General features: G+C 38.5%; 1 protein-coding gene and 1 long non-coding RNA gene across 8 annotated transcripts in view; one reads left to right on the top strand and one right to left on the bottom strand.

Moving 5' to 3' along the window:
• The window catches only part of LOC140689269 (uncharacterized), a 159416-nt gene that overhangs the window by 31470 nt on the left and 109671 nt on the right, over positions 1 to 18275 (bottom strand). The gene's annotated exons all lie outside the window — the stretch shown is intronic.
• Positions 1 to 18275, top strand: part of RSPO2 (R-spondin 2) — a 148431-nt gene that overhangs the window by 123640 nt on the left and 6516 nt on the right. The gene's annotated exons all lie outside the window — the stretch shown is intronic.

The following is an 18275-nucleotide window of genomic DNA, read 5'->3' as shown; positions in this document are numbered from 1 at the left end:
GTCACCTTGGGTTTCTTCACAGTATGGTGAGCTCAGAATGGAGCTGCGATGCCTCTAATGAAGGAAGTCCCAGAATAACTCCTGCACTATACAAGTTGCTCAGGCAAGGACAGGGTCAAAGGGAGCGAAGGAACAGATTTCTCTGGATGAGGATGGCACATGTGTGCAAAGAAGGCAGAAAATGATGGCAGCTCTCTTGGGGTCACACCACTATAGTGTTTCTCACTGCTCACTTAATTTCCCAATACAGAAGGCTTCCAGTGCTGTACAGGATCATTGCTTAGTTAACACAAACACATCTATCAGAGAATTTACTGAATTTTAGCAAATAGGTAATTCGGTTATTTAATTTTCTTTAATTCAGAAAGCCTTGGTTGGATTGTTACATAGATGTTTCAAGGATTTTAGTGATCTTCTGGGAAATTAGTTGGGATATTTTCATAAACTGGAAATAAATTACTTTTGCTATGTCAGAAATGCAAGACAGGCCTCCACTATCCAAAAAATTGGCATCCAACATGTTTTCAGGAATGGATTAGATTTGAATAACGAGGATTACTATACTGACAGGACAGAAAGATACTTAAATATACAAAGCAGAGTGGCAGTGTGTTCATTTCTTGAAAAAACTTTGCAAAATATCTGAAAGAAGAAACCAAGTCGTTGATTAGCATTTATGATACAGTAACACTTCTGCTTATAGGACACACACACACACACACACACACACACACACACACACACACACACACACACCCCTCTGGCTAACAATGGTTATTTGTGGGGGTTTATCTATTGGGGGGGATTTTTATAGTGATTTTGTATTCTTTAAAGAAATACCACACCTACTAAAAAGTATATATGATTTATATGCACAGTTTAAAGAACAGTGGTAAAGTCCTCCCTGTACCCTACCACTCAGTTAATAAAGTAGACAATTATCAGTGACTTGACCAAGATGGCAGAGTGGGAGACCCCAGCCTCCATCTTTCCACAAAAAGCAATAATAGATAGCTACCCACAAACAAAAATAGCTCTGGGCGAGCTCTAGAATCCACATGAGAAGCTTCAGCAACCCAGTGGAACAAAAACCCTGAGAATAACCACACAGAAAAAGAACGCTTCATTTTCCCTTCATCATCCTGCCCCGCAAGACTGCGTTGTCGGCACCCAGGGAAACTCCCCAGCTGGAAAGAGCTCCCCTCACAGGGAAAGGAAGACAGGGAGGAGTGACCGGTTGCCCCAGCTTTATGGGACGACATGCAGGACCCCTTCCAGTCACCCCCACGAGAGACCAGGGAAGCTGAGACATATAAAGATGAGTCGGAATGAGGAGGAAGAGCCGGGGCTACCGTATCTGATACACTGTGGAAGAAGCCATGGTTCCCAGTGACCAGCCCTGCAGAGGGGAACAGCAGCTTTCGCTCCTGAAGAAACCAAGGGCCAGCACAGCCACACAGATTTCACCGGGCTCTCACCCCTAGGTATTCACGTTTGCTGACACCAGCCACCTGTGTCCCTCCACACTCCTGCCCTCCACCCCCGGCAAAAGCCCGGACCCTCTGGCTGCGTGAGGGCCGGACACCAGTCCAGACACCCTTCCAACCAGCTCCAGCCCCTCCCGCCATGCACTGCTCACTGCTTGTCTGACACCTGGCATCAGCTGCCATTGCCATGTGTGCAACCCTGGCAAGGTCCTAGAGCCATGGGTGCAGTGCTGGCAGCCGAGGCCTCTGCAGCTGCTTGCAGTCTGGCCCCAGCCCTGTCTCCTGTCACTGGCCGCACACCTGCAGGCCTCTAGCCCGACCTTTGTCACTGGCCTCCACTGCTGTGGGCACAGCTGTGGAGAGACCGTGCAGCCACAGGAGGGGATGCTGACAGCCAGGGCCCTCACAGCTGCTGGGGGACCTGGATCTGGCCCTGGCTCCTCTCACTGGTCTGTACCATGGTGCTCACTGGCAGCTCACCCCTCCAGCTACGTACCACATGCTCGGGCCTGACTCCTGACACCAGCCTCCACTGACCAGTGACCTGATCCAGCAGCCACGGCAGTGCACACTGTCAGCCAGGACCCTTGCAGCTGCCATTGCACCTGCAGGTGGCCTTAGCCCTGGCTGCTTGCCCTGGCTCCCACCACATGTGCATTTGTCTCTGGCCCCTGCCACCACCCAGGTACCTGCAGCTGGCTTCCTGCAGCCGAGAGCCACTACTGCTGCCTGCCTGGGTCCCTAGCCTCTGAACTGGAAGTCACCATTGAGGCCCTACCAGACCTTGCAGCCTCTGAAGCCATCCTTCCTCTGCAGCATTCAACCAAGACTGTGCAGTGTTGAGAGAGTGCCTGTTCTCACCACTCCTACTCAACATACTACTGGAAGTCTTAGCCAGAGCAATCAAACAAGGAAAAGAAAGAAAAGGCATCCAAATTGGAAAGGAAGAAGTAAAACTGCCTCTGTTTGCTGATGTCATGGTCTTGTTTGTAGAAAAAATTTAAAACTCCACCAAAAAACTGTTACACCTTATAAACGAACTTGGTAAAGTTTCAGGATACAAAATCAACATACAAAAAATGTTGCATTTCTGTACACTACCAATGATCTATTGAGAAAAGAAGTAAGTAAAACAATGTCATTTATAATAGCATCAAAAACAGTAAAATAAATAAATAAATAAATAAATAAATTTAACCATGAAAGTGACTGATCTATAATCCAAAAACTATAAGATACTAAGGAAAGAAACTGAAGAAGACACAAATAAAAGAAAAGATATCCCATACTCAGGGATCAGAAGAGTCAATATTGTTAAAATGTTCATATTCTCCAAAGTCATCTATAGATTCGATGCTATCTCTATCAAAATTCCAATGGCATTTTTCACAGAAATAGAAAAAACAATCCTAAATTTCATATGAAACCACAGAAAACTCCAAATAGCCAAAGCAGTCTTGGAAAAGCAGTCTTGGAGGCATCACACTTCCTGATTTCAACTATATTACAAAGCTATAGTAATCAAAACAGTATGGTATTGGCATAGCAGCAGACATGTAGATCAAAGGAACAGAATGGAGAGCCCCAGCATAAATCCACACATATATGGTCAACTAATATTTGACAAGGAAGCCAGAATGCTCAGTGGGGAAAGGATAGTCTCTTCAAGAAGTGGCTTTAGGAAAACTAAATATCCACATGTGAAGGAATGAATTTGGGCCCCTTCTTACAGCACCAAAAATTAACTCAAAATGGATTGATGACTGAAATGTAAGACCTGAAGCCATAAAATTCCTAGAGGGAAACATGGGAAAAGCTGCTTTCAGAAGAGTTGCATTACTTTACAATTTAAACTATGCATATATATTTCATTATTTTCCCACCTACTTCATATTTTAACTTACTGCACTTAATTTTGAATGTACACACATATGGGTGTATACCAGTTGCAGTTGATAGTATATAAAATTCCTATGGAGTAGCACTCGGGGAAGGAATGTTTTACCTGCATGACATTATGCATTCAGATAACCCTTAATGGGAACTGATATAACTTCTACCTATAAAATAAAATTTTGCTGGTGTTAGGGAATACTTCTCACTCAGTGGAAAAGCCACAGCATTTCATCAGGGTACTCAACTTGTGTAATGTGCAATTTGTGGAGTTACATGGAATGAATTTGGAAAAGGATTTATGCTCAAATATCGCTTTTCTTTTAACTTTATTTATTTACTTTTTATTATCACAGTTTGGCACAGAGAATACATTTATTCAATTTTTTCCTGCTGGAAAGAGCATTAGTTTTTTGGCTTTCTCTTGTAAAGAGATCTAGGAATGACAGTATGAGAAAGGAATTAGGAATCAAGGAAGATTATTAAACATGTCCGTGGCTTCTGCATTTCCATGCACTCCAGATACAGAGTGAGTTACACAGGAATTAAGTAGTTTAGATTGCTTGAATCTAGTCTTACCAGATAAGTAGCTAATATATTCTTGCCTTGGGAGAATCCCTTTTCCTGGCTTTTTTCTTTATCCCTTTGATAATGTGATGTGGCCAGACACAAGTTAGCCTCAGTAGAAACCATCTCCTACTTGCTATTGGGTTCTCTTTCTCAGCCTTCAATAACCTCAGATTTCCCCACCTTAAGGAGCCCCTTGCTGGCGCCATCCTTCTGTCTCCTCCTTTAACAGTGGTCTCTACTGGAGCCTCCACTCTGTGACCTCTGACTGACTCCTGCCAGTCTAATTTCTGCTCTTCAGCATTACTGAGCTGTCTTTAAGGTCACCAGTGACATCTGAATGAACAAATTATATGACCACTTTCTTTTCTTTTAGTTATTAAATAAAAATTATATATATTTAATGTGTACAACATGGTTTGATATACACATACATAATGAAATGACTGCTACTGTCGAGCCAATGAACGTGTCTTCTCACATAGCTGCTGATTTGTGTGTGTGATGAGAGCTCCTGAAATCTACTCTTAGCAAATTTCCAGTTTATTAACTGTAGTCACCATACTGCCTTTTTACCTGAACTTTAATGCTTAGAATGAAATGGCATGTGATCCAAATGTTGCCATTTTGTTTTGGTAACATCCCCCTTGCAGACTTCCCTTTATAAAGGATCATGTGTTTAGAACCTCTTTATGATTTAGTCTCATTGGTGTTTCTAGAATGGAAATCCTTAGGAGAGGATGTGTGACAAAGGAACCTTTATATCAGCTCCTAAGCTCTAACAAGCAGTGTTATAGTAAGACTTCAAAAAACATACCCTATTGTGAATAAAGTGTTTCCTTGTCATTTGGGTGGCATCAGTGATGGATTTCTAAATGAGGGAATATTTATAAAATGATCCCTCAGACCAACTGGTAGTTGAGTTGAGCAGTAGCCATGATAATGACTCATTTCTCTTTGCCTCCTTTTCTTTCCTTCCTCCTCCCTTCTTCCCTCTCACCACACAACCTCCTCTCATCCAGATTTTTTGGTTGTTTCCATACTTTTTAAATGCAGGAACTGGAAGAGAGATCTTAAATCATGCTCTGCCCTTTGTTAATAGGAATCATTTTCTTGTATTTTATGGCATAAAAACTGGACCCTTAAGGGAACTTTGCTGTTCAGTGCAAAATGTTCTTTGTCAGAGCCAGAAAAATAGCATTGATTAGTGATGACTCCAAGCCATAAACTTTTACCATAGGAATTTTGCAACTCTTCTTGAGTTTACAATGTTTAATCCCCTAGAATTTTTTCATCTTGTTTTTAAAGAAACTTGTAATTTGTTGGTCACAATTGTAAAAAAATATATAATTTTATGCTTTAAGATGAACACACATACTTTTACATGAAAGTAAACTGTCTTCTCAACCAATATGCCCAGATGTAGTCTATGAAGGGGGATATATTCTGGAAATACATGCATTTATGAATACACACACACACACACATCCCTCAGAGAAATTATCCCCAGTAATTTTAGAGTAGCCTACTTCATTGCTACTGAAACTGTCTGTGACCCAGAAATAGTCATTAAAATATATCTGCAGATGTTTTTTGAAGAAAGACTTGATTTATGTTAGAATCAATTTAGCTTTTTTTGTTGTTGGAATTATCAGATAAGGATTTTTCTTTCTTTTTTAATGTTTACTGAGGTAGAATTGATTTACAGTATTGTATTAATTTCTGGTGTACAGCATAGGGATTCAGTTATATATACAATATACACACACATACTCTTTTTCATTACAGGTTACTACAAGCCATTGGATATAGTTCCCTGTTCTATACAGTAGGACTTTATCGTTTATCTATTCTGTACATAGTAGTTTGTATCAGCCAATCCCAAACTCTCAGTTTAGCTTTTAACAAAATATTTAGGTGGCATTATTTTGGTGGAATTGAAATTTTTCTGTAAGAAGACTTGGAAATACATTAAGTTAAAAATATATTTATTACCTCTAAAAAGTAGCAAAGTATAAGTATTAATTTTCTTTAATATTTATCACCCACAGTTTTTTGTTTGTTTTATATTAGAATCAAACTGAGTGGAAGCAATTTCCAGAAATTTCTTAATTGATTCCTTGTCTTCTGAGTTCTAAGCTACTGTCAGAAAAATGGTTACCTAATTTTTGAAAAAAATGGTCAAGCAGGAAAACTTTTCACATCTGTTCTCAGTAACTTGGTCTCTAACTTCCCTAATAGTTAAAGGAGTTATTGGTTGTATTGAAGCTTTGTAGCTATAATTTTATCTATTTTTGATTAATGACATAGTGAAAGGTAGAAACAGTATTTTTCACATATCCTGTGAGCATGGACATCTTTTTCATTTCTTGGCAAAGCATCCTCTGTAGTCCTTTTTAAAATAGCCATTTTTATGTGGATGCTTTTAGGTTAAATTTCAGCACAGATCCTTCAACCTGCCCCGCTAAGACTGTAAGAAATATGTAGTTTATAACACAGTAATAGCTCGCTGATACTCTTTTATATAGTTTTTCTTATCACACTCCAGGTGATCTCTTTACTGAAAGTACAGTTTGGAATGGAGTAGTTTGGAAAGCACATCTTGTCTTGGATATCTGACTTGGTGATTATTTATTTGAAATCACTCTCATTATGTTCTAAAATTTTTGTTATGTGTAAACTTTTCGTTTCTCATATTTTTCTTTAACACCTAAGCTAAATAAACCTGATTAGAACAGTGATATAGCCCCATAAGCAATGCTTGGGAAATACTACAGATAACGTACTGTGTGTGTGTGTGTGTGTGTGTGTGTGTATGCACGTACATGTAGTTTCCTTTGATTTCAGTTTATATTATATGTTTAACGGTCTATGTACTTTTCCTGGACAGTGAAATACCATTTTCAGTTGAGGGGAAATAAATTCTTTATTCAACAGTAGGATGTCTGTGGAAAAAATCAGTATTAACTGTGTTCTGCTCTTTTAAAATCTGGTAATCACAAAGATAATAGGAGTCCAGATAACCCAGCAAGGTTGCAGACTTTTTGAAACCTTAAAAATGTGATGTCTCTAATAATCATTAAGTGTGTTGAACATATTATTTAGAATTCCTTGTAAAATATTTTCTCCCTGATTGAAATTCACTGCTGCTACTTGGGTAGTTGACCAAGATTCGACCATGACCAAAACATTTGAGTGCTCTTTACTTATAGATAGAAACGATTTATTTTGGCAAACATTTGTTTATTTTCCTTGTCCTGCAAGAACAACAAAGAAAATATGCCCTTGATCATCTTGATCTTATAACAAACCAATGATAGTCCCAGACTCCCTTCATGAATGAATGGTTCAAGCATTTAACTGAATGACCTGTTTATAGGGCTTGTGGGAGTTTATGATTAAAGGGCAGAGGGTAACACTGACTCCTCCTTCCTCTCCTCCCCCTAAGGAGATCACATTTTTTATACCACAAAGGCGATGCGAGAAAGTATAGCATAATGGATAACAGGGTCAGCTTTGGGACCAGACTGAGTTCAAGTCCAAACTCTACCACTTACAGGCTGTGTTCTTAGGTCACCTTACCTCTCTGATCTTCAGGTTTTTTGTAAAGTGGGACCAAAGAGAGTATTTCATTTTTAGCATAAAATGAGTTAACATATGTAAAACACTTAGTGCCTGGCACATGGCTAACACCAGCATGATGACGATGACAGTGATGATGATGATGATGATTTAATGACATGGAAGAAACTCATAGTTAGCACTTTTCTGAAAGCAAAAAGACTTGTAATAGGCCTCCTTCTTTCTTATTAAAATGATACAACCAGTACCATTTTAATACCTCTCGTATTTGTATCACCTGGTCTGAAGGGTACTTATCTTGTTTTTCCAATTTTGGAAGTGCCAAATCTGTGTCCTAATGAGGCAGAAGCAAGCTCCAAATTTGATAATAGTTTAAATTTTTTTCAACTACAATTTTTTTTTTGTCCAACTCTTTAGAATTTCTGCAAACCAAGCAGATTGTCTTTCAAAACAGAACCTGTTAATTGAGTGAATTGTGAGGTTCTATAGAGTAAAGCAAGTTTCTGGACTTTAACCACAGAAGAAATGAACCTGCTATAACATGAATGACCTGTGACACCTGAGCTTGGACAAAAAGATAAGGGGCCCTTTCCTGGGTGTGCACTTGGTCTCTGCTGCTTTCTTCAGGCATCACCCCCAATGACCTAGGGAAGGGAATCCAGGCACAGAGGTTTGCTTTATTTCACAACTCGGAAGCTACTCCCCTCAGCTGGGAAGGAGGATGCCATTTATTTTGAAACATTCTCACCCAGCAATTCCTTCTTTATCCTCTTCCCAAGTTCTTTCTCTCTCCTGCCCGCACCCTTTCCAGCACAGCTTTATGCTCTAGGATTGCATGTAATCTTAACTTTGCACTGAATCATGTATTGAAGCTTAAAAAGAATTCTGGACTTTCCCTCCCGAAGGTTTGATTCAGGAGTCAGTGTGTGGCCAGGGAGCCTTTTACTATCTCTGGCCCATGAACTAGCTTTTGGAACCACAGATCTAAACTTCTTTCAACTATCAGCTGAAAAAAAAAAACAACTTTCAGTGTCATCTTCCCTTGAGTTTGACCATGGGCACACTATTGGTACTAAGTTGAAAATGCTAAATGTGTTGCTTGACTCCAGGAAACTGAGGCTTTGAAGGCCTTTAACCCCAGAAAATAATTAATATGAGAAATACAGGTTGTAGGCAGGCTCATGGCGGAGTTAATGTGGCCCAAGAGAAGGAACCCTGACGCACTTGCTGGGGGACTGTGTGGGGAGATTGATGCTTTTCCTCAGCCTCGAATTGACTGATTAATTTGTTTGTTCAGCAGCCATTTAAATGATTATGAGATCAAAGACGTTTTGCTGGGCACAAGGGATCCAAAGAGTATAGTGGAAAGAGTACAGGTTTTAGAATCTGCCAGATGTTGGTTTGAATCACTGCCGAACTATGTGATTTTGAGCTATTTACTTCTCTAAACCTATGTCCTCATCAGCAAAGTGAAAATAATGCTTACCTTGCGGGCTGTTGTAGGGATTAGAAATAACACACACGAGGCACCTTGTCTGGTGTTACAATTTATTGGGCATGTATGTGCCAATGGTAGTATCTGAAACTTTACACATTTTCGTTACCTATTAAAAAAAGGCCGGGTGGGTACCATTGATATTATCAATATTCTCACTTTAGAAATGAGAAAACTAAGCCTTAGGAAGGGTAATTGATCCAAAGTTACTGACTTCTAAGAGGCAGAGCTCTGCTTTGAATCTATGACTATCTGACCCTCAGACTCACGTCCTTAGCCATGTACCCCAGATCCCTGCCCAGCCTAGTGCCACGTGATTCCCCCACCCCTCCAGGCTAGACCTGGGGGTGACCCAGCCATAGGCTGGCCAGGCATCCATGACTCTGTGGTTTAACTCATGGGAGGGAGCAAGGCACGCTGAATTCTTCTCTTGGGACTATGCAATTAAGGCAGGAGAGATGGAGGCTGTTATAAGAGGGGGATAACCTGAAAGGTAATGGAGTTTATTCATAGGGTTACATTCATAGACCATGTCTCAGCTAGAGTTGAGGGCAGAAGCCATGTGGAGCCCAGGAAGAGCAGGAGAGTTCACTTGATGCCAGATGACAGAGCCCCTATGGTTTGGTGCCTGAGCAGATTCAGTGTTCAGATGTAGCCCACACATGTTTATTCTAACTCCCCTTATTAGTTGAGATAAATTTGAGAGAATGTCTGTAACTTGATTTTTAGCAAGACTCTAAACAGGACTCGGTGGCACATAATAGAATTAAATTGTAGCTATTTGTAATTTATCCGCAAACTAGAAGCCATGAAATCCAAGCACATGTAAAATGGCAACAAAAGGTGGTACATTTTTTAAGAAGGGAGTCTCAGAGTGCTGCAAGGGCACAAAGGAGGGGTGCACTGATGGAGGATGGAACCTGCATCCCCTCATGTGACCTGGCATGTGACTCATGGAACATGAATCCCCTCATGCCATCCTGTGTTGACTGTCTTCATGTAAGTTCTGCCACTTAGGTGAGCCGTGGGCTGGACTGACACTGCCCCCACGCGAAACCATTACTTACTTTCTTGTCACTTGTAGGTGTGTCCTCAAGTTTCAGAGAAATTGTGTTGAAGCCAAATTAAATAAATGTTTGCCATTTGATGACAGTCCTAAATATCATTTCTGGGACTTCTTTTTGTTTTTCATTCAGTTAATGGTTATTGATTGAAGACCAAGAAGAAGGGATTAAATCATCTTTTTCAAATGGAATTATCTTAAAAGGTATCCTTTGTTATAGTATGAAGTCAGCTTTGGAGCAACGTGAAATTCTTCTCTGGTTATCCCATTGCTCCTAATCAAATGAAATCAGTAGTATCATTTTCTCTGCAAACCTGATGTTTTTCTGACTGACTTTAAGAGTGCCAAACAAGCCTGATAGTCTTCTGCAAATTTTATTTATTTTGAGCAAATTTAGGATACATAACTGCATGATGTTCTGGCAGAACAGTTAAATTTTTTTATGATAATCAGTTACATCAGAATGTGTCTGAGGCCATGTACCCCAGATGCACTTACAGTGCACGGTCCCTAGCAGGGACGTCCACCAATCCGCTTGCCCTACCAAGAAACTTTTTGAATGCATCTTGATTAAAAAGTAAGAAAAACAATAAGCAATGAATCAGTGCAGTGGAAATCTACAGAAAGTCTAAGTTGCAGATAAATTGTCATATATGCCGCACTTCGCTCATAAAGGATTTTCCCATCATGGGGGGCCACTGACTTTTCTCACAGAACTCTGTCAGAGTAACATTAGTTGTCTTCTAATGCTTTTCTGTCTTTCTTGAAAAATAACTCTATCACAGTGTCCTTATCCAGGGACTTTCAAAGCTGTAAAATTATATGAGAAATATTGAAATCTGGTTCTGCTGCTAATTAGCTGTAGGAACTTGGATAGGTCACTCTGGTTTTCCTGTGCCCGGCTTGCTTCATATCTAAAGCATTTAGCAGAGCTGGACTAGAGCAGAAGGCAGTAATGTCTGATATACTCACTCTCTTTCCACCCTCCCCAACGTGGAGCGTGGACTGTGAGGCTGGGAAGCCCAAGTGATCAGAAGCCTTTGTCAGGAATCTCCACCTAATGATCAGCTTCTGGTCTTCATGTTAAATCTATGTGCCAAAAGAAAATGAAGATCATTTTTAGCTTTACAGCTCTATTCCTACAGAAAAGAGACCTAAGGAAAAAGGACCTGTTCTTCACAAGTAGTTTGTTAACTTCCCCATAAGAAAATGGGAACCTGGGTTTGTAAATAGTGCTTTTCCCCTCCTAAATCACTGTTTGGTGATTCATCTTTCTTTTCTTTTCTTTTCTTTTCTTTTCTATTAGCCCACTTTATCTTCAAACGCCTTTTTTAATGGAAATGTAATGACAGTTTTCCTTGTGCTGCATTTAGATTTTGGTACTTATTCTTTAGGCCACTTACAGAGCTTTACCTTTGGCTAGGGGAAAAAAAAAAAAAAGCCCTCCAATTGGGGTTAAAAGGAAGTACTTAAGCCTAAAAGCTCCCTCCCCTGTATATTTTTTTAAACCAGATACTCTTACAGTAAAAGTGAATTATTGCCCCCTTGTGGTGGAGTTATATATTTTCTCACACAAACAAAATTTCGGGCAGGATTATTTTAGTCTTCACTACCCTGTGACACTTTTCCTTTTCTGTGAGCCTAAAGTAGTTATGACAAGAACTTTAGACATTTTTAAAGCCACTTCTGTTTGTTCTCAGCTATCTTAAACTCCATAGAATCTCGTCTTTAAACTGATTTTTTGTTTGTTTGAGGTACCAAATTTCTAAGAACTTAAACAAATCGACTGGAGTGACCAATATTGCATGGAACAAACCCAGATATTCAGATTATTTTCCTGTAGTCTTTATTACTTCAAATGAGTTGGTAGGGATTCGGGAACTGAAGTTGTGTCTTACATCCAAAGAACAATCATTTTCTTAGGAGCAATACAATGAGGAAACTTTGAAATACCATGTGCAGGAAGCCTTAGTGGTAATATACTTAATTCATACAGGTTCAAGTCATCTTTGGGATTAGCTTTTCTCTTCCATCTTTATCAATCTGAACATGAAACAAGATTTTTTAAACTAAATGGAAATTCCTTTGAACAAAATAGGCAACAGACCGCACACCTACTGAAATGCCTTATGAGAAGAGTTGAGAGGTCTTAGAGACAAAGGACGCCATTATGTAGTCTTCTTTTTACAACAATACATACTACAAACTTTTACAGATGAAAGAACAGCAGCACACAGTCAGAACTAGCTTACTGAATTAGTGCTTACAAATGAGTATAAATCTGCATTGGTAGTAGGTATTCTGAATTCTGAGTGATTTTCATGTTTGTATGTTTAGAGAAGCCCATTTTGTCAGTTATTTTTTATTTTGGGTGGTTGTCACTCTCCACTAATAGCCCCATGAGATGAACAAGATAACTGGTAAGATTCTGTGCATATTTTTAAATGCACATGCTCTTTTTTTTTTTATAAGGATGAAATGGCTAAGTGACCCCTTGGAAGTTTTTCAAGTTATGACTTGAAATTCAAGATGTCCAGTAAAATTTCCTTAGTCGGTGGCCTATTATTTTTCAACACTTTTAACATTTATTGTTTTGTCACTAGATTTTTTTTCTCAAAGAAAATTTGATCAGTCATCAAACAACTATTGAACAATTTACTAGTCCTTTAAAAAGACAACTATCTATGTGTGAAATGTTTTAGAGGAAAGAGTGCATTTCTGAAAAACCAGATAGATGTTACTTAAAATGCCAATTAAGGAACTTTGTACTATCAATAAAAGGAGCCAAATGGATTCATTTGCTTTACTCATTCTAGCTCACTCTCCCCTCTGACTCTACAACCAGTGTAAATAAATAACCATCAATATGTTGTTCTGAACCATTATGGACAGTGGGATGACTTATCTTGGGCCATGTAGAATATACTGTGGTAGACCCCAGCCATGCTCATCACATTGGTCTACGTGGACTCCTTTCTAGATAAAAGCTTTGTGAACCAACATCCATTCTTAATGTCTAAAATATTTAGGTTAGTAGTTCTTAAGCTTTCATATCATAGATACAATTACGATTGACACCCCCACCCTCCAATATAGAACCTGCTTACCAGATTCTACCAGAGTTAGGAATGCTTTTGAATTACAGGTTTTTCTTAGATCCATTTATGGTTAGTTTTAGGGAAATGTAACAGCAGTACTCTCAGGAATAAATTTAATTGTCACAGCTTTAAAATACAAAGTACTTCCATTCATAGCTGAAAACAAACATTATTGTTTCAGTAATCATAAAAAGAGGCCATGAAAAATTCTGGGATATTTAGGTAATTTACAGTTTTTTTCCAGAATTATATATATAATAAACATCTCTATGCATAAATGTCTATACAATTTTAGGTTATTTTCCTCAGATAGATTCCTAGGTCTGAGTCAAAAATTAGGAATATGTTTAATGCTCTTGTACACCATGCCAGATGGCTTTCCAGAGAGTCTGGATCAGTCCTATATTCGCGTGATGCACCCTGATGCCTGTCTCCCCTGGCTCGTAGGTATTTTCGCTTTTAAAAATCTGTGCAGTGGCAACTCATTTTAGCTGGTGGTTTTAATTAGATTTGTACCTTTAAATATGTTTATTAGCTATTTTTATTTCCTTTATGAATTGTATTTCAGACTTTTGTCTATTTTCTATGAGCTTTTAAAATATTTTATGAGTCAGCTGGCATTTTCCCAGAGAATTCCCACTCACTCTTAAAATAAGTAAATATTGGTTGCTACTCACTCTTGGGCAAACTGAAGTTGCCCATATGAAAAAACGAAATAGCCCAATTACGATTTATTGTCTACATCTCAGTCATTGTGACTTTAGATGTGGAAGCAACCTTTCTATGTTCTGCCTTCAGTGCCTCCTCTGAAATGCGACAAGATTCATGGGGTTAGTAGTTACAGACTCCTGCCTGGCTCCCGTTTTAGCTGCTTTGAAGGATGATTGAAGGTGATTCCCCAGTTCCCATGGTGAATTTCATAAATACAGTGAAGCCGGGATTTCAAGTCAGCATCACAAACTATCATTAAAATTTAGTAAAAATTAGGACTCATTTCAGGTGATTAGCCTTGCCCTCACAGTTGTGGTTGTAACGATGGTAATTATAGTTAATTACATTTGTCACGGTGTGGCTTACTTTCCTGGGGTGTGTAGAGAGAGAAATTTTTATCTTTTTTCATAGTCACAGCTACTGAGTTTACTCTCCAATTATCTTTCATTGTATTTACCATTAGGAAGTCTTTCTCAAAACACTTGGTAATCATAATGCAAACCGTAGACAGCCTTTGTGCCTGAATGAGGAATGCACAAGAACCGTCGTTCAGAGATGAGAAGACTCTAGTCTAGAAAGAGGAAAAATCATTTGAAGACCTTCCTTGAACTGGGAGCTTATGAAAGAATGAAATTCATGTCTGATTGGCAGTGGAGTCAGTATTTTCACAGCTTCATGAAATTTGTGAGTTGGCCTGATATGTTGGTTCAAAATAATCTATTTCTGACTCTAATAGCAGTAATCTACAGCGAAATGTTACGAGTATTTCCATAAGGGACTGTTCACCTTCCTCGTAAGAAGAGTTGATAGGTTATCCTTTTGGACTATTTCCACATGTGTGCAAGTCAGTGTCATTATGCTGGTTAGAGTGTGGCTTTGATAGCATCTTTCTAACTTTGTTCATTTTGATGATAATCTTGTCTCACTAGTGATATTTTACACATTTTCTTTTCATACTAGGAACACAACTTTCTCACATGATGTCTCAAAACTTTCTAGAAAAAGATGATTGTAGCATCTTCATTCTATTAGTATAGAAGCTGAAAGGCACAACCATAATGCGTTACCAGACTTCTCAGTTCCAAGACCACCTACCTACCAGGTTTCCTTCCTCTCAGAGGGGACCTTCCTCTATTAAACCACACCACTTTCCTAAAAAACTGTAATATCTGGGCCAGTCATCTTCTTGCATTTACATAACAGTGCTGTTAAGATTTGCTCTGTAGATGAGGTTAGATCTGCCTGATCTTGAAGAGATTCTCCCAGTAGCGATTTAAGGCCACTGCATTCTTAAAGCACTCAGGACAGAGATACACAGAGTATTTCATTAGAGTTGGACATACTTGAAGGCTGACAACCTCCTAATAAAATTCATACTTTTTCTGGCTCTCTTGGGCAGTTTATTTTCCAAGCCTTCTCTTGCAAACTAAAAAATGAGAAAGTTAAATCCATGAGTTGAATTATTCTTTGGGTGACTGGCATCATATTTGCCTTTAAATGCTCAGAGTGAGTGTGCTTCATAATGTGAAACAATCTGAAAGTACAAAAGTTATTCTCCGAGTCTAATCTAATATCCACAGATGTGAAGAAGGTAAGTGGAAACAAATTAACACACTTGTATGTCCAATCTTTTTTTCAAATATATAGATAAGAACAGGGATATATGTTTTTGTTAGCTTTAATCTTACCAATTCCTTATATTTGAAAATCTTAGTAGAGTTGAGGAAAAAGTATGTGCAAGACCCTTTCCCTCCCCTATGTTAGGTTGTGTTTCAATATTCTTTTATTACTTTGAATTGGCTTAAAGTCAAAACAACCTACTATGGACCACAAAATATTTTCAGTTAATTTAGGACTATCCATTGTCCAATCTTGGCTAACCATCTTAATTCTTTGGTATTTGCAATATATCCTACATGAGAAATGGGGCTGACCAAAAACAAAACCAAGCAATGAATCGACAGCAGAGATGTCATTTAAAAGAGGCTTCTGAGGAAAAACTTTAGGGTTGTAATTAGGTTTCCCAAAACATCTCTAGTTGGAACTAGTACCACATAACTTATTGCCACTTGAATAATCATAAAATCAGTTTTCAAAAACATTTCTAAATTTTTTTGCCACAATATGAATTGCTTTATGCAAGTATTGAGAACTTCCCTATCACACAATGTTATATCAGCTATGAGAAAGATCACATTGAGTGACATCAGAATAATATATGAGGTAAATGACATGAAATTAACCTCTTAAAATGGGTTTGCAGTCCTTTAGCACAGATTTGCTGTTAGTCAAAGTAGTTCACATTGAACTTTCAACTACATAATTTACACAAAGAATTGAAACGGTGAATGTGAAAAGCTTTAAATAACATATAGTCAGTATATTTTTATCTTAATAGAACACATCTTAAAATCTAGGAATGTTTGTATTTTTTCATTCACTTAACTTTGATTTGCTTCTAAAACTTCAGCCTTTAAATGAAACAAACTGATTAAATGAATTTTTACATTGTAGTCAGCAATGCTTTTTTTAAACTAAGGATATTTTGTTGGTTTTTATTTTAAGAGAAAATATAGAACTAAGAACCTTCTTCCTAAAACTTTATAATTGAAGTTTATTTTTAAATATGCTATTTTAAATTAAGTATTTCATTTCTCTGCCCTCATTAGGTGTGTCTCATCATTAGAAACAGTGTTACTAAATTGTAACTTTACAGTTTCTTTGATTAATGATGGCTTGGACTAAAGTTTCATTGGGTAGAATTAACTACGCTTACAGATGGCAAAGTGCCATGATCACATTAATGCCAGAATTTAATGAGAACCAGAAGTTAACTTCAAGGACCTTCATACTTTAATATGAGGGCATGCTTATATTCTTATTATTTGACTGTAGTGTCCTATTAAAAATAAGTTATTCTTTATCTTGTTTCTTGTGATAAAAAGTTTTATTAAGCAAAGTTTTACTGATTGAATATTGATGAGGTGCCAACCACATGCTAGAGTCTTACAAGTGAAACCATTCTCCATCCTCAAACAAAGCAGACCGTTTCTGATCAGAAAGAGCAGAAATGAAAACTACCTCCTTTACTTAGAAATCTCGTGGCCTCTTATAATTTCGTATGACTCTCTGGTTTCCTGGGGCACGTTATCCATCTCCCTAAGCTCTGGGCTGTTTCTTATATCAGAAGATATACTTTCTCCACTGTCTGAATTGAAAAGCTGACCAGCTATGTCCCTGCAACGAAGGATCTCTGGGATAGGGAGCTTCTTACGTGTGAGAAGCATGGGGAGTGTGAATTAGAATGGAATGTTCTATTTGTGGTACTGATCACCACTGTACTGTCTAATAGCTATACCGCATAGGAAGAGAAACTTAAGCTTTGTAGAACTATGTGATAAAATCGGAGGGAGTGGCAGGTAGAGGAGGAGGAGTAGCTGACAGGAGGATTCGTTGTGGTCTGTGAGGAAGAACCTTCCTGTCTGAAAGGTGGAGAGTACCAAACTCTAAATGCGGATGAACTTTAAAGCTCTTTTCTGTTCTAAAAAGTGCCATGATTCCTATGTGGCTAGAACCCAAAGAAGGTCAAGGACCTCGAAGCAAATGCCTATATTCCTCATTCATTTTTCTCATAGTCTTCTGCACACACACTTGCACAGAAATGTTGAGACCTTATAGAGACAGTGAACCATAACTACACGATGTAAGAAGTACAGCACAGCAGAGGCAAAGGGAAAACCTCATCCAGAAACTCCTAAGGCAGGAAATCCTCAACTATTAAGCTTGTGATTCAGGCTTCCTGGTGGCAACAGCAAAGGGGAAATAAGATAACAGAGTGTGCAGAGTGTGACTTTCTTGTAGTAAGACAGAACCCCCCCCCAGTTCTTCTGAAACAAACAAGAATTTTTCTTGCTTAATTAATTAATCAGAACAACTTGCCTAAGAGATTTGTCTAGGGAGCCATAAGCCACATAATAAGTGGCATCCTCATGAATTTTTATAGAAAATAAATACTCCACATATGTCATTTCCTATATTGGCCTTTGGAGAACACTGAGGGAACAATCTTAAAAGCTAGACATTTTTTTCTCCCGTGGGGCAGGGAGAGGGGAGTTTGAAACTTCTGGTATATTTACTGTAGATAGATGCTTATTTTCTTTTGACCCACTGACATGTGGAGCAGGAGAAAAAGGTAAAGCTGTCTAGTAAAGGGTAGCATTGTAAAAAGTAGGAAGGGATAAATGGAATTTTTGTGGCAGAATGATATTTGCAAGACTGATCAGGCCACTGGGAGGTTTTTAAATATGCCAGTTCCCTGTAACAGGAAGATCAGTCTCTGTTTTAGACAGCATATCCAATTTAGTAAATTATTATTATTC

The sequence above is a fragment of the Vicugna pacos genome, chromosome 25 (genome assembly GCF_048564905.1).
Source record: "Vicugna pacos chromosome 25, VicPac4, whole genome shotgun sequence".
Classification (NCBI taxonomy): domain Eukaryota; kingdom Metazoa; phylum Chordata; class Mammalia; order Artiodactyla; family Camelidae; genus Vicugna; species Vicugna pacos.
The sequence above is the reverse complement of the archived record's forward strand: the minus strand, read 5'-3'. Positions and strand labels throughout refer to the sequence as shown.